This window comes from Pelodiscus sinensis, chromosome 27 (genome assembly GCF_052426305.1).
Source record: "Pelodiscus sinensis isolate ZL-2025 chromosome 27, ASM5242630v1, whole genome shotgun sequence".
NCBI lineage: Eukaryota > Metazoa > Chordata > Testudines > Trionychidae > Pelodiscus > Pelodiscus sinensis.
The window spans coordinates 675425-692863 of record NC_143078.1 but is presented as its reverse complement, the minus strand read 5'-3'; the positions used below and the strand labels follow the sequence as shown (position 1 = coordinate 692863).

The window sequence follows — 17439 nt, the reverse complement described above, 5'->3', positions numbered from 1 at the left end:
CTATTAATTTCATTTGGTGACCTCTAGTTCTTATGTCTTGAACAAGTAAATTAACTTTTCCTTATTCACTTTTTCTGCACCAGTCATGATTTTATAGACCTCTATCACATCCCCCCGTAGTGTCCTCTTTTCTAAGTTGAGAAGTCCAAGTCTTTTTAATCTCTCTTCATATGGGACCCGTTCCAAATCCCTCAGCATTTCTGTTGCCCTTTTCTGAATCTTTTCCACTGCCCGTCTCTTTTTTGAGATGAGGTGACCACACCTGTACACAGTATTCAAGATGTGGGCGTACCATGGTTTTATAGAGAGGCAGTAAGATATTCTCTATCCCTTGTTTATGAAAAGAAATATATGGAGCAAATATAACTGAATAGTTGCTCATGGTGAACAGCAGGCAAATGGAATGGAAAGGAGGCACTGGGCATGGAAAACCAGTTGGATGGGGAATGAATGGGAACTGTTCTTTTATCGATGCCAACATTATTATGCAGGAGGTTATCACTTACAGCCACATTTTGATTCCCTGTGCCAATAGTAGAAGGCAGTGGAATCAACTTGAGTTTTAGCTGAGGTATCTGACAGATTGTCAGATGCTGGCCCACGGGGACGTTCCCTGTTCATAGTCTGTTGAGGTTCAGGCTCTCTGGGTCTCCCTTGTAAACCCACAGTACCCTCTATTGATCCATAACAACAGTGCTCCTCTCTCTGCACTGACCTGGCTGCTGCATGAAATATCACAAATGGGTGGAGAAGGAATGACATTTTGGTGGGCTAGCTGAGTCAAAGATTCCAGGAAGACAGAATCGCACAAAGCTTGGTCTACCTTATCTAATATCCAGTTCTGATCTTTTGGTTCAAAGTTACATGGTTTTGCCTGTTACAAGGAGGCCACGTCCCCCTCAGAATTCTTTAAGGTGGGGGTGGGCAATAATTTTTTTATGGGAGGGACCACTCCAAAGTTTTGATAAGTGTTCAAGGGCCGCACTTTTTATATGGAGGGGGTGCGAGCTCTGGGCAGGCAGCCAGCCAGCCACAAAGCAGTGTGGGGCTGCTCTGAAGCAGCTTGCTGAGAGTCCAGTGGCATGGCCCGTGGGCCAGATCAGGCAGCCCACAGCATGGATCTAGTGGCTTCCTGGACCAGATTCAGCACACAGGCCATATCTTGCCCATCCCTGCTTTAAGATGCTGTTTGGCTTCTTTTGTATTGTTTTCCTTTTCTCATACTTTCTCCCCCCCACACTGACTGGTATCGGTACTTAGATGTCATCTCTGCTGAAAATCCAAAGCACTTCTTTCTCGAGAAGGAGATCGGGCTGTCCAACAGTCTCTGGAAACGGTGCCCGGCGGCTTACCGCAGCTCGACGTTGGAAACTGGCTTTTGTCTGGGCTGCCTGCATGCAGCACACCGAGTTCCTGGTCCGTACACAGGACTCCTCAGGGCTTGAAATGCTGTTTTCTAAACTGTCACAGTAGCAGTCCTGAGTTGTGCAACAGCAGTGGGGGAATCATGCTCACTAAGGCAACGCTGCACTGGGGCAGGAGCTGGTTTTCTACACCATTTGGGGAACAGAACTATCACAAAGCTGCGACAGATGAGGTCACTTGCCGTTTCCTTCACTAATGCAGCACAGCCCAAGTGCAAACATTAGATCGGGGTGGGGAACCTTTTTTGTGTCCAGAGCTACTACCCCACAGGAAAAAATCAGTTAGGGGCACACAAGTGAGAAGCAAAAAAACCAAAAAAGAGCACCCATGTGCACGCCCCCCCAAGCCCCTGGTGTGATGCGATATTCATTTTTATTTACTATTTTACTTTGCTGGCTGAGTTTGCTTTTTCTTGTTGAGCCTCCCTTTTCGGGGTGCCCCTTGCAGGGAAGGAGCTCTGGGGTGTCACATCCTTATCCCTCTTGCAAGTGGCTCTCCCCCTTCCCTCCCAGCCCAGCATCCCTCCTTATATGCAGGAGGAGGAGTTGCTGGCAGCATCTGGCTGGGACCGGACACTGCAGGAAGTGGCGGCCCGGCCTGGTTCCCTGCTGTAGCTGCCCCAGGCGGGGAAGGGGTTCCAGCTGTTTCCCCGCTGCCACCTGGCCTCCAGATGCAAGAAAGGGCAGCAAGCACTTAAGTGGGGAAGGAGCTCCTGTTTCCACACTGACATCTGGCTGCCTGGTGCGGGGAAGGGTTCCGGTGTTTGACGCTGCATGGCTTCCCCCCTCCAGCTACCTCACCTGCGTGTGCCTCGTTTCCTACGCAGAGGACAAGGAGCTGCGAGGATCCAGCCGGTGCTGCAGATGAGGTTGGGGTGAGGTCTCTGTGCATGGCCCCGGACCCCTGCAGCATGGCATGGCCTCTGGACCCTCCTCCCAGGGCCAGACTGAATTGTTGAGGGGGCCATATCTGGTCCTCAGGCCAGAGGTTTCCCATCCCAGCATTACGTGACAACGACACTCTTGGCCCTGCTCTTTTACTTTCCTTGCAAGGGTGTCAGCATTAAACATTCACAACTTGCATGTGAACAGGTAGCTCGTCTTGTCCCCATGCTATAGGGGAACTGAGGGTCAGTCAGGGGCCACCCTCCCAGCCCTGGGAGACACTTGACAAGCAGGGCTTCAGCTAGCCCATTAACAGCTGCAGTGTGCATGTTGCAGCGTGGGCTCAGCAGAGAGCAGCTGATGGGCTGGCTGAGGCTGTCCAGCCACGACACCCACGCTGCTATTCACGTCTCCTGAGACCCGCTACCACAATGTGGCCGACCCGAATGGGAAGCCGCCTCCAGCTGCAACGTGGCACGCCTTGAGCACAGCAAAGTGAAAGGGTTTCCAAGGCTGTGAATGACTATGGTGCCGTAAAATAGAAGATTCCTTCGTCACTTGGTGTGCTTGTTTTTCAGCGTAGAATACAAGCTTTCCAGGGTAGGAACCGTCTCTTGCTGTATTTGTAGCACCTAGTACAGTGGGGCCCTGATTCCATCGGGTCGCTAGGGGCTACTGTAATGTAAAGAATGTCATCCAACCCATGGGGCTCATCAGTATCCTGAAAAAGACGAATGTATGGAAGAGGGCAGCTCAGTCTTTCTGGGCATTCAGTCCTTGCCCTGTCAGATTGCTAATGGTTGATGGTAATTTAAATGTGAAGCAAATCCGAGTGAAGATACAGAAATCATTTTTCTTTGTCTTAAGCACTCAAGGCAGCTGTGCACTACGGGAACAGGTCAATAAGCTATGCAGCTTGAGTTTCATTAGTCATTTAGATCTACTTAGCAAGGGACCATCATGAACTGGGACAATAGAAGCAACTATCCTGTCGACTCCCCTCACTCAAATCGTTCTAGGGGAGTGCTGGAGTCCACAGGAGAGACTGATCAGTACGTGGATTTGGGGGAGGGAGGGGGCTTCACTAGACCACTAAAAGCAACCCCAGTGGCTCAATTGCTGCCGTGTCGAGTCTCTCCATAGTGGAGACAAGCCCTCAGATATGGTTGATGGGATGTATTTTGGGATTATGATTCCATGCTCAGCAATGTGAAGTATCCAAAATATCAAAATAAAGAAATCTGCCTTCAAGAAAAAAAAAAAATCCAGATTTGGCAAAGGACGTCTCTTCATGTTCCTTTTTACGTTTCCTGAATGTTATCTGTTTGCATCCAGATGACACTTGGATTATCTGTTGTGATGCATTTCTGGCTGCTTTGCTAATGGATTACAAATATTTAAGAGTGATAATTTCCCACCATGTGTTGCAGTATATAAAAATAATTAAGAATTAGATCAATATTTACATTATAGTAGCACCTACAGGCCCCCTGGTGCTAGTCTTTCTACAAACATGCACCAAAAGGCAGCTCTGGCCCCAGAGAATTACCAGTCTAAATAGACAAGACAGACACAAACAAAGATGGGAAACCAAGGACCAGGAAGTGACTTGCCCAAGATCCAGAGGGAGTCTGTGGCAGAGGCAGAAAGTGAGCCCAAGTCTGAGTCCATAAAACTATCCTGTTCAGAGGAGACAAAAGTCTATATCTGACAACAGTGAAAACCAGCCATGTTTTCTAAAGTACTTGAGATGTCAATTGATCCTTTCTAGGTACATTAGGGAAGAGAATATTAAAGCTAGGAAGTGGCGGATATACAGACACAGAGAACTATAGCACAGTTCAAGAGTTTAAGATGCAATACACCCGTTACATTATTAATTTTGAGTTTGCTATCATAGCAGTTTCTTCTTTTGTCAATACACAAGGACATTTACCCAAATGATTGCAATTAATGTGAGTAATTCGTAGACCAATTTGGTCAATTTAATACTCACAGGAGTCTTAAAATAATATAGTTCATGATTTCAGCTATTAAAATCTGAAATGTCAAAAGGGGTGGGAGAGTAACAGTTATTGTGTGGGGGAGGGGGTCCTGTGGTACTGCTACCCTTAATTCTGTGCTGATGCTGGTTTCAGCAGTGCCCTTCAGAGCTGGGCACCTGGAGAGTAGCAGCTTCTGGCTGGGATCCCAGCTCAGAGGGCAGTGCTACTGAGAGCAGCAATGCAGAACAAAGGCTGTGAGGGGAAGGTATTGCCAAACTTACTGTGCTCTGCTGATTGCACAGCTGGGCCCTCAGTCACCAGCTACCATTCTCCGGCTGCCCAGCTCTGAAGGCGGTAAAGGTGGCAATACTGTGACATCCTCTCCCCTCCCAATAACCTTGCAATCCTCTTGCAACTCCCTTTTGGGTCATGACCTCCCCCATGTGAGAAATGCTGGTCTCCCCTGTGAAATGGGTATAGTATAGGATAAAAGCACACACAAGACCTGATTTCACGGTGTGGGAGAGGGGCGTAACAGATTTCACAATCTGACACACATTTTTCGAGGCCATGAATTCGGTAGGGCCTTACTACCAATAAGAGACCCTATAATCTCAGCCAGAATGCTGTGACCTTTTCAATAAAAAATACCAACTTTACAGATGGCCAGAGTGCAGAAGAGTAAATAATTTGCTTTAAAATAAGGCCTTCCCTCCTAAGTAAGGATGACATGAGTACTATATTATTCTAGAGGTCCTGGAAAAATCCTGTTCGAACTGAGAGAGATAATGTAGCACATATTTGGTTAAAGTTACCACTGATGGAAAAAATGAAGGAAGCTCAGTATGAGGATAGAATATATTTGTGGTTATCAGAGAACCTATTGCTGTTCAATTGGGTCCAAAATTGACTGAAATGCAATAGTACAAATCACAAGCTGCTATCGGATATCATTTATAAACAGTCATATTTAGCTCAGATGAATTTTTTAATCTGCGCAATACCTAAATCACCCTCCATTTTCTTTCCTACCTAGTTGTTTTACATGTGGAGGGCCCTACCAAATTCATGGCCATGAAAAATGTGCCGTGGCATGTGAAGTCTGGTCTCCTGTGCTTTTCCCCTAGACTCTGCAGATCTCTTGTGCTAGACTAGTGTATCTCAATCTGAAGGGCCTAACGCTGGGTGGTGTGGTGGGTGTCAGGTTATTTTAGGGGGGTCCTGGTATTGCCACCCTATTGAAACGTGTTGTGCTGATGGGAGCTGCAGTTCAATGTAGGAGGAGCAGGGGTTGCTAAATTCTGCACTGCCTGCAGAGCGGGGCAGCTGGCGAGAATGGCACAAGTGAGGGTGGCAATGCAGCACCATGCCAGCCTTCTGCGCTGCTCCTCGTGGGGTGTCTGCTGCCAGAGCTGGGATCCCAGCCAGCAGCCGCTGCCCTGCTCTGAAGGCAGAGCCCCTGCCAGCCGCAGCAGAGAAGTGAGAGCAGCAGTGCACCCCTGGTGCAATGACTGGGCAGCCTCCTCCAATTCCTTTTTAGGTCAGGGCCAGGATTCTTGCATGGCCATGTAACTCACTAAGCCCCACGCAGGAGCTGGTGGCTGCCAGGCTCCTATGGCCCAGCAGTAGGGGCACATTGGAAAGGGGCTTTAGGGGCTGCCCCCTAGGGCTGTGGGATGAGGGGTCCCCCTTAGTCCAGGGCTATAGGCTGCAGCTCATAAAGCCCCATGTTGTGGGCCCGCCCTTCTTGGGAGGAAAGCTGCTCTGTGCCCTGCCATTCCCCCGCCTCCGGCTGCAGCCTAGTGGCCATGAGCACCCGGAAACTGTCCCTTTGCAGCCCTCCTCTGGAGACTCCCTCTCTGTCGCTTTCATTGGCTGGGAGTCGCACCCAATGGGAGCTGCAGAGGGCAGTGCCTGCAGATACCTGCAGGCCACATGGAGCTACCTGTTCCCCTCTCACAAACACAACTGAATGGAAGTTGCTCCATGTAAGAACCCCTCAACCCAAACCTCAGCCCCAACCCTGAGCCCCTTCCCACACTATACGTCCCTACTCTGTGAATATCAGCCCCTCTGCTGCCGCTGCCTGTGGGGCCAGGAGTGCAACCCTGTGCCAGTGGAAGGGCCTGGGAGCAAGGCCCAGTGGTCATGAGGCAGTTCTTCTAGCCATAGGGTTCTGTTTAGTAGTCATCCTGCCTCTTCCCCCCCAAACACCTCCCTGTTCCTGTTTGGTCAATGTTGGACCCCTCAGCTCCGGCCAAAGTAGAGCCCAGCAGATGGGCTGGTACTGACCTCTGCTAGTGCAGCCAGATTCCTTGGTTTGGGACTGGTCAGATCCTGAGGGTGCCGCATCAGGGCAGTACAAACCGTATTGGTTTTCAAACATCTGCGTAATACAAACTTAGTCCCTCTTGCTTCAGCTGAAATTTGAAAAGCCAAATTCATCTCTTCATGAAAGCTACCAGAGTTGCATTGTTTACATCAGGGCTGACTTGAGTGTTTAATAATGGAAGATTACATTGTTTCATAGTTTTGGGTTTGATCCTGGTAGGTACTCAGGATTGGGGTCACAGGACTCCTCATACAGTTAAAGCTAAGCATGTGCAGTGGTGTATCAGAGCCAGCGTGCTCTGCACCTTGCAGGAGCAATCCCTAGTCAAAGTGATGACTAGATGAAGATGCATGATGTTTTCCTGTGGCAATTCTGTGCCAAAAATTTAACTCAATACTTTCTCCTTGGCTATGTCTACACTGAAAGGTTTTTGCACAAAAACCCGTGGAGAGTCCACACCTCAAATGTGCTTTTGCGCAAGGAAATCAAGAATAAAACGGCAGAGGAGAGGGCTTTTTCTGCTGTAGGTAAACCTCCTTTTAGGAGGCATAACTCCCTTTTGCACTACAGCTATTGTGCAAAAGGGCAAGTGTGAATGCTCAAGAAAAAGCACAGGTGCTCTGATGGCCATTCTGTGAATAGCCATCAGAGCTTTCTTGCACAAGAGCGTCCATGCAGTGTGGACACTCTCTTGCACAGAAGCACATTGCAAAAGCCATGTGCTTTGATGTGTGGACGTGCTCTTGCGCAAGAAGTTTTTGCACAAAATCTCTTGTGCAAAAGTCTTCTTGTGCAAGAAGCATGTAGTGTAGACATAGCCCTTGTGTTTACCGAGATTTCATGTGGCTCTACTGCAAACAAAATAAAGAAAATGGGAGAATGAGACCCACCTCCGTTAAAATTAGGAAGCGTTCTGAAGCACAATTACACAGTCATTTAAGGGGAAAATTATGAAATAAATGAATTGTAAAACATTATAAAAAAATGTTTAGACTAACAAAACGCCCATACCACATTAGTTGTCAGCCAGCAAAATAGATAAACTCCAAGTAATAGGAAGTCTCAAGGAAATAATTCCCCCCCCCCATCCCACTGAAATTTGTAACGTTAACTGTCTACATGTGACTAAAGACTTTCAAACAATCTTCTAGTACTTTCCCGAGCAACTACCATCAAGCAGTGATCGAAATAAGCTTTTTATCACAGCAACTTTAACACTGTAGCATTGCTCACAAATGTTCGCAATTCAAAATAAATGACCAGGCACCAGAGTGAGAATCACGATCACATTATTTCTGTTAAGGGTTTGATGTTTGAATCATATCTATGATCAGCGTTTCCTAACCTGAGCGCTTGGGTCACCACCCAGGAGAGATTCAGGTGCCGCCCAGCTGATTGGCAGAATGCCTATGTTGCTTACAGCTGACTGTGTGTGTTTCTACTGGTGGTGCACATCCATGCATACCTTGGTGCACACACAATTTATTCCACACATAGCTAGCAAAAATTAGAGGGCTCACTGTCTAGGATTGTCATAATTTTGATAATGGGTGGTTGGTGAATCAAGTTGTCCAAAAAAAAAAAAGTCAAAGTAATCACCTCATTGGTGAGTTGACAATTTTTTTCTCTTTATGCCTGAACTGGTTTCTATTGAAATCAGTGGGAGTTTTGTTACTTAATTCTGTGGAAGCAAGGTCTTCTGTTTTATTAGCACATTGTTAGGATATATCTTGGCAAGGGACATGAGATTTTGGAGACAGAACTATACCTTTTAAAAATGATGTTTGAAAGATGCCTTTTGGAATACATTCAGTGGACCAACTTCAGTTTTCAATTTCAGAAATGTCCTGAGCATCTCTATAACAATATCAACTCTGTCAGAAGTTGCAAGTACCACTTGGTCAGTGGGTTCTTGGCCAGGAACATTCGAATGGTGCCACCAGGAAAATAACTTTTGACATTCCCAGTCCAGGGAAAATGCTATAGATTTGTCAAGCTACAGAGCATGCATCACACAACTTTTTGGATTCTTACTAGAGACTATAACCATAACACACTCTTGTTCCAGAGGATTCCACTGAGAAATCTGGAAAGTGTAATCGTGCAACACAACTGTTCCAAGTAATGGAGGACGTGATTTTGATAGGGGTTGATACGGCCTTTTGCCAATGGGAACCACTTTACAGTAAGTCTTTGAGGCTTTATGGCAAATACAAGATCCTTGGAAAAAGAAAAGAGAACCTTTTCTGGGAAGTAAATATTTCTGTCCTCAGTGTTTGAGATGGAGTCTAAAGGTTTCATACATTGAAACAGGGAATTTGAAAAATGACTGTCAATTACAACACAATACAGTGTACAGTGCTTACTTTATATGATTTTTATCACAAATATTTGCACTGTAAAATATAAACAAAAGAAACAGTATTTTTAATTTACTTCATTCAAGTATTGCAGTGCAGTCTCTTTATTGTGAAAGTGCAATTTACAATTGTAGGCTTTTTTGTTATGCAACAGCGTTTAAAAATAAACGAGTATAAAATTTGAGAGCCTACAAGTCCACTCAGTGTTACTTCTTGTTTAGCCAAATGAGTTAGTTTATATTTATGGGAGATAATGCTGCCTGCTTCTTATGTATAATGTCTCCTAAAAGTGAGAAGAAGGGTTTGCATGGCACTTTTGTAGTTGGCATTGCAAGGTATTTGTACCAGGTATGCTAAACATTTCTATGCTCCTTCATGCTTTGGGCCACCATTCAAGAGCTCATGCTTCCATACTGGTTTAAAAAAAAGTGTATTAATTAAATTTGTGACTGAATTCCTTAGCAGGAGACGCACAATTCTCTGCTCTGTTTTACCCAAATTCTGCCATACATTTCAGGTTATAGCAGTCTCAGATGGTGACGTATTGTTTGTTTCAAGAAAACTTTCACTGCAGATTTGACAAAATTCAAAAAAGATATCAATGTGAGATTTCATGCTGACGAGTCTAGTTAAAAATAATGTATTAAATTTAATGTAATAAATGGCTACAGCATTCAAGGATTAAGGATCTGAAGTGCCTTCCAAAAATCTGAGAGGGCTAAGGAATGCAGTATGTTTTCAGAAATCTTAAAAGAGCAACACTGCAATGCAGAAATGACACAACCTGAGCCATTTGAAAAGAAATTCAACCAGGCCTTTGTGGCATCTGACTCAGATGATGAAAATGAACATATATCAGACTGCGCTGCTTTGGATCATTATCAGTCAGAACCTGTCATCAGCACGGACTCATGTCTTTTCATGCTTGAACCACCATGTCAGAGGACATGTGAATCTTTATCACACCTGCGTGTAAATATCTACAGCTGGGCCAGTCAAATGCCTGTTCTCACTTTCAGGTGACATTGTAAACAAGAAGTGGGCAGCATTACAGGCAGTCCCTGGGTTACGTACAAGATAGGGACTGTAGGTTTGTTCTTAAGTTGAATCTGTATGTAAGTCGGAACTGGCGTCAGCCGCTGCTGAAACTGATCAGTTTCAACCGGGGCTGAATCTGGATGCCAGTTCTGACTTACATACAGATTCAACTTAAGAACCCCAGGCGTCCCCAAGTCAGCTGCTGCTGAAACTGATCAGCGGCTGATTCCAGGAAGCCTGGGGCAGAGCAACTCTGCCTCAGGCTTCCTGTAGTCAGCGCTGGTCACTTTCAGCAGCGGCTGACTTGGGGACGCCTGGGGCAGAGCAGCTGGGGTGCTGCTGGGTTGCTCCAGTAGCGCGGCTCCTCGGCGCTACTGGACCAACCCGGCAGCACCCCAGATGCTCTGCCCCAGGCGTCCTGATTCAGCCGCTGCTGAAACTGACCAGCAGCGGCTGAATCAGGACGCCTGGGGCAGAGCAGCTGGGATGATGCCGGGTTGGTCTGGAGCGGCGCTACGGGGCCAACCCGGCAGCCTCCAGCTCCTCTACCCCAGGGGTAGGCAAGAAAAGCCTGGTCTGCTGGGGGGGGGGGGGGCACTAGCTGCACACCCCCCCCCCCAGCAGACCAGGGGGACAGGAGCAAAGCCGAGGAGTGCGCCTGGGCTGTCCCGCTGCGGGCATGCGCCAAGGCTTTGCTCCCTGTCTCCCTGCAGACCATGGAGACGGGGAGCAAAGCCGCGGAGCACGCCCGCAGCGGGACAGCCCAAGCGCACCCGGTCTGCAAAGCCTCTGGACCCCCCCAGCAGACCAGGGACACCAGAGCAAAGCCGCCGCCTGGGCGGCTTTGCTCGTTTGCCTGGGAGCAAAGCCGCCTAGGCTGCGGCTTTGCTCGGGAGTCCCTGGTCTGCTGGGGGGGGGGTTCAGTGGCTTTGCTGGACCCCCCCAGCAGACCAGGAGGACAGGAGCAAAGCCGCCCGGGTGGCGGGAGTCCCGCTGCCTGGGCGGCTTTGCTCGGGTGTCCCTGGTCTGCTGGGGGGGTCCAGCGGCTTTGCTGGCCCCCCTCCCCAGCAGACCAGAGAGACCAGGAGAAGCTTTTCTCACCCCGGAGGACACGGGTGGCGACCCTGCCGCCTGTGAGCTCCGGGGCGAGAAAAGCCCCGTTCGTAAGTGCGGATCCGACATAAATCGGATCCGCGTAAGTCGGGGACTGCCTGTATTTCATGCAAATGTGAACCAACCTGTTTATCTTAGTGACTGTCTCAACAAAAAATAGGGCTGAGTGGACTTGTAGGGGATAAAGTTTTACATTGTTTTATTTTATTTTTGAGGGCAGTTTTTGTACATAATTCTACATTTGTAAATTCAACTTTCTTGATAAAGAGATTATATTAGAGTATTTGTATTAGGTGAACTGAAAAATTCTATTTCTTTTGTTTCCTTTTTACAGTGCAAATATTTGTAATAAAAATATAAAGTAAGCCCTGTATACTTTGTATTAAGGATGCTAAATTTAGATTAATTGGCTAATTGAATAGTTGATGCAATTTGCATCAACTATTCGATTAGTTGATAAGGGTGTCTCCACCTTTTGAAGTGTAGCAGCAGCCCTAGGGCTGTTGCTGCACGTGAAAGGTGAAAGCGCTGTGGGGAGCATGGGGACAGCGGGAGACTCAAGCAGTCCCAAGAGGGATACTTTTGAGGAGCTAAAATCTACTGACCACCTCAAATGTGGTTGGGTTTACTGAGGACTTGAGTAAAGATTTAACACTTACACACTGAAAGGGTGCTCAGTTTTATTAGTGTATACTGATTTAAGTCCGTGTGTAAGAGAGGGATTAATCATTCCCAATTAATGTGTCAGAGTCACAGTTGCATAAAACACACACGTGTAGCTTGGCTTTATGTCATGTCTTTAGGGAACTTCTGAAGCACAGAGCTTCAGGGGAGGCACACATCAATGAGAGCTGAGCGGGAGCCAAAGAGTGCACTAATGTCACTTTGGGCACCATGCGTGGTAACTTGCACATGCCAATAGTATAAAACAGACTCTCTAGTAACAGGAAATGCTCCTTGCGTGGAAAGAAGCCTCCCAGGCATTTCCAGACGTGAATTACACTTCTGTCTGAGCTAGAGTAACTGAGATCCTGTTTGAATTCCCATAAATCTTTTGTCCTTTCTGCAGAGCCATCCTGGCCATAGGATGGCTTGGGGCAGCTGGTCCAGGCCCCGGGCTTTGGGGGGCCCACAAGACCCAGGGCGGCCTGGTGCAAGCAGGAGGGGTCGGGTCTGTTCTGAACTAGGCAATGGCAGTGGGAGCCATGGGAAGTGGAGTGACCCAGCCCCAGCCTGTTTAGCTCCACTGGGAGCCAGGACTGGGGGAGTGCAGCAGGCTGGGGCAAGATGGCTCCACTTGCGGCCACTGTGGTGAATGCGGGAGGATCTGACCCTTGCTGCTGCCCCTGTGCTTCCCGGCAATCTCCCGCCCACTGCTCGGGAGGCGAAGCAGGGATAGACGAGCCCTCCCCGTTGCCCAGTGAAGTCTAGTCAGCCTGGCCTGCTTGGAGCTCCGGCTGCTGCTGTGGTCGAGGTAGCGGGGCCCTATGCCCTTTGAAACTGTTGGGTCCAGGGTAGCTGCCCCATGAGCCGTCCCCTGTGGGCAGCTTTATTTCAGCGATGAGCTCTCCAGCCCTGATGCAGTATGCATGGCACATGGCCGTTCTCGTCCAGCAGATGTCCGAGGTGAGCCTCCTGTGCTGACAGACGGGGCTGACAGCCTTGGCGTGACTGTTGGCCCAGGGCTCCTGGCTGCCCCAGCCCCACCCCTGCCAGGATTACAGAGCTGCCCCTCTCCTGGCCACCATTGCCCCTGTAGGAGTGGTGGCAGCTGAGACCCTTGGGCCCTTTTGAATCGCCGGGTTCTGGGGCAGCTGCCCCCCCTCCCCCACTCTGCTGTTGGAAAGCCTGACAAGGCAATTCTTCCTTTGATTTTACTTACAAAATTCACCACGATGTAGAGATAACCTTTCCCCCGGGTGCACAACAAGGCACTTAATTCCCCTGAATTACAGCTGCCTTCAAATTGACCTGTTCTGTACTTTTGTTAGGGGGTTCTGCCATTCTTTAGTCATAACCCTCCCTGCTCTTGAGTAAATATTTGTATGTCCCAGTCTGAACCTCTTACTGCAGTGACTAAATGAAAGCACATTGATACCTTTATCATTCGTCTTTGCCTTTAGTCTTTAAACAAACCACAGACCGTGGGTATAATTTTACCATCAGTGAATTAACAGCGTGTATTAGAGATGTTTAAAAAGTGAGCTTTCTGTTTCGTGAGACCACACTGTATTTTTACATGTTAAAATACTTGGGATCTGAGTCTCGTTTATACTATGGCCCCTTTGCACCATTTTGGAAGTCTAAAGGGGATTTAAATGTAATTTCCTCCCATTTTCCAGCTGCTCTTTGCTGTCAGTATGGTGTCAACAAGCCTTTGTGTAAATGAGAGTAAGGCCCATGTCCTCTCTGTGCATGTGGATGAGTATTATCAAGTGATATATAGAGCAAAAATGGTTCTATAGTTCTGGACTACATTGTGATTCCTTTGTCAAAGGAATAAAGCATTGAGGCTTGATTTTTTTAAAGGTATTTAAGCACTTACCTCCCATTGTTTGAGGTTCCAAAATTAGGTTTTACTGACCTTTATTTTTATAGGAACCTACAGGGAGAAGTTAGTTTAAAAGGCTGAATAGAAAACTTTTTATATTTTTCAGGCACTTAGGGAAATATTTTTCATGGCATGATTTGGCTCTTTTCTGTTCCACAAATGTTGCGATTCTCACCCATGGTTCTTATGGGCTCCAAACCACACGTCTAATCAATAAGTGGTCTTCCATGTAGGAACTACTTCAATAGGTAGATCCCATCTCCTTCACAAGTCTCCCAAGTATTCTCTGATTAATTGCATTGGTTACTTCTTGCTGTTCTCTCCAGGGTTGGTTGTAGTGGATCAATGTTTCCGTTCTTATGGGTGGTCTGCATTGCCTATAGGCGTTCCTTCAGGAGGCCAGATTTTCATGTAGCATAAATTGGCATATTTACACTAAAGTCATCCATTCACTCCAACTGAGAATCTGTGTGGATAAGGCTTTGGATGTCAGTCCCTAACTTCTCCAATCTCATTATAAGCAAAAAATCCAACAAGACACCGAGCTAGAGCTTTCACCCTGCTTCCATTTGGGGAATTAATTCCAAGCCTTTGCATCTTTTAATATATTTAACCTAAAAGCGAAGTCAGCTGTTTCCTTCGCAAATGACAACAGTTCAAGGCAGCAGTGTAGTGCCAATAACTATTCCCCAGCAATGGACTCAACACAATATTGCACAATGGGCTGGGGAAACTTTGAGAACTCTGTCCTGTTTCCAGAAGCAAGGTGTGTGTATAACGGGCTCCATTGCTCACCAGAGAGGTACACACACATGTAGATATGCAGAGGAAGTACTTGTTAACTGACAGCACTCGAGCTGTTCATTAGTGAAGTCACCAATTTCTGCATTTTATCAACTACACCCATTCCACTCATGGTGATGAGAGGGCAGTTCCAGCAGAGGTCACCATTGCTTAGTTTAGATGACTTGAAAGATCCTGGCTCCTTTGCTTTTGTAGGGCAGAGATTCTAATGCTTCACGGGGGGGGAGCCAAGTTACTCTGTAACAGGACAAACTTAAAAACAACCAATAGTCCAGTAGCACCTTAAAGACTAGCCAGACATGCAGATGGGATCATGAGCTTTCGTGAGCACAGCCCTCTTCTTCAGATGACCGGAGTGTTGGAAGCTTCTAAGAGAGTCTAATGACAGGCAAAAATCTAATTCCATCATAGACTCTAGAGCTGGAAGAGCCCTCAGGAGGTCATTGAGTCCAAAGCAGGACCCATACTGGACAGATTTATTGGTGGTGAGATTTAATTTCAGTCTTTATTACAGATTGCCTACAGTACTTGTACCTAAAGATGGTCCTCAAATAACTAGAAAACTGCCTTAAAATTAGAAGTATATAATTACCCAGTACATGTAACAGTAGCCATTATCCTTTAAACTGGAAGAGGTGGTCAGAATGCAAAAATGTTCAATATGTTTCAATTGGATTGTTATTTTTTTAAATTTCTTTAACTAAACTCATATTCAGAGTAAAAGGGAGTGTCTTGCACAGGACCAAAGCAAGTGGAGTCATATGTGACCATTTGGGATCTAATTACCAGTTAATACACTGCTGCAAGCTCCACTTTGCAAAGTTTCAGCTCCTACATGTGGCCTAGCTATTCTCTTCTATTTGCTCTTTAAAGGAAGGGCAGTTAGTTTAACACTGACCTACACAAATATTCAATTTTTCTAAGCCCAAATTTTGATGCAGATTTTAAAGCAAGAGGTTGATTATTCTAATGTATTAGCGTTGCAACTGTTTTTATTTAGTACATGTGATAATAAGCCGCCATGCCTTTTGTGTAACTATTAACTGAAATTTCAAGATCATATCTGACGAGAAATGCTTAAATTTTGGGTGAAGAAATTAACATTGCCTAGCTAACATGCAGAGAAAGTAATGAGCCATATAGTCATCGCTACTTCCTATGCAACTACATTGTGAAACATCTCTTTAGAGTGAGTTGTCCTTATTTCTCAAGTTGAATAACTACTACTTCATTGCACATACTCAACAGAAAAGTTACTTTCTTGCTGTAAGATCTCTTCAAATCATGCTGAAATTTGTTGTGGAATGACTCATACATTGGAGGGCCAAATCCTGCTTCTCTTACTCATATGAACAGTCCACTTTATTTGGCCGTTGGTCCTATTGATACAGTCCTCTTAAGAAAGTACCTACACCACCACAACCTGGCATGTTTGACATACATGAAATAATAGTTGACAGAATTATTTTAAGATTAACTTATCTCTGTAGTGTAGGCCACAGCTCAGAACCCTAACCAATGTGCATTTAGGCAGGACTGTGTTAACTCACCACATTTTATTTTAGCTTATATCAAAAAGTGCTTGAGACTTTACTGTGCTACACTTCAAGGCATGAAAACACCCATAAATTATTTTCATAACTGTTACAGCTCAACCTCTAAGTTGTGGCAACTTGGAAAAACCAGCCCGACGAGCAGGTTTGCTATTTTTTCCCCCTAAAACTTCGGGAGAGGATAATGAGAATTTAAAGTGAAGGAAGTAACCCCTAAAGCACACATGAACTTTATCAAGTTACATTTTCTTCTGAGCTCCCAAATACGCTCCCTTTTCCTGATTGGGGTTTGCATCTATCTCCCCGACTCCTGTCTTTCCTAGATAAAACAAATCAATAAATGCTGTCAGCTTCATCCTGTGACAATAGGCAGCTAGCAAGGAGTTTGTGAGTTTTTCCATACGAACCTAGAAAATGTGTGTGTCTGGTGAACTGCTGCTTCTGCCTGTGACGGTTAGCCTTGAATCAATTCTGCTTAGCCTTGCATCAGAATTCGGTTCTGACAAGGAATATTTTCTGAAGTAAGGTAGGATTATTTTAGGAAAAATGTGGCTAATGTTAAATGAGCCTCGTTCCCTAAAAGCAGCAGGGTAATAGCGATTTCTCAGATTAACTGAGCTACCCAGTAACATAAAATGAATCTGATTTTACCTGAGTGAAAAAAGATGAGAACCCTTGTATCTCTCTAAGATTGGGCTACTTTGTAAGGATGTTTCACAGGTTTGAACTCGGTCACAAATGCTTAGAGTTACAGACAAGCATGAAGTTAACCCTGCATTAGGTCCATTCTCAGCCTAAACACAACAGGCAAACTATGGGGGAAAAATCTCAGGCATTTTGCACTAATGTTACTAGCCCCAGCCAGTACAACCCTTCTTTCAGATACATCTGGCTTCCCCCCAGCCAGGAGGATGAGGATCAGAGTACAGCAAAACCACGTATGCTACATTGAAAAATTCCAAACTTCTTCCACAACCACAGTGATCGCTTAGGAAAGCCCTTTGATCAGCTTGTCACTCACCTCCACGCTGTGCCCTCAGTCCCACTAGGAGATGGAATCCTAAGGGGTGCCCAAGCTGTTCTGTAGCCTGTAGTATCCTAGTTTGTGGACACTTCCAAATCAGATGAGCCATTCACACACACACTCTGCTTCTCCAGCCTCATTCACTGCCCTGAGGGTTGAGAGCTGCATTGACTCATGAGACTCAAGCTCCCCCTGGGTCCTAGTGCCCAAAAATCGGAGCCCTCGATTGAAGAAATCAGCCTTTGGCTCAGAGTAGGGCTGTCTGTGTGTGTACTCCACTACGTGATGAACCGTTACATCTGGGTTATCAGTTAATCCTGCCAGCTCCATACATCCCCCCCCCCCCGCTTGCTGCCTTTGTATCAGGCAG

The 17439-nt window shown here is 46.3% G+C and overlaps 1 protein-coding gene and 1 long non-coding RNA gene across 3 annotated transcripts in view; one reads left to right on the top strand and one right to left on the bottom strand.

Moving 5' to 3' along the window:
* Positions 1-17266, bottom strand: part of NGF (nerve growth factor) — a 51829-nt gene extending 34563 nt beyond the window's left edge. For both annotated transcript variants that reach the window (XM_075910556.2, XM_089773723.1), the window contains exon 1: positions 17067-17266. The gene's annotated coding sequence lies outside the window, so the exon portion shown is untranslated. The remainder of the gene's footprint in view (positions 1-17066) is intronic.
* LOC112545097 (uncharacterized) overlaps positions 1-17439 on the top strand; it is a 93880-nt gene that overhangs the window by 66367 nt on the left and 10074 nt on the right. The window lies entirely within an intron of this gene.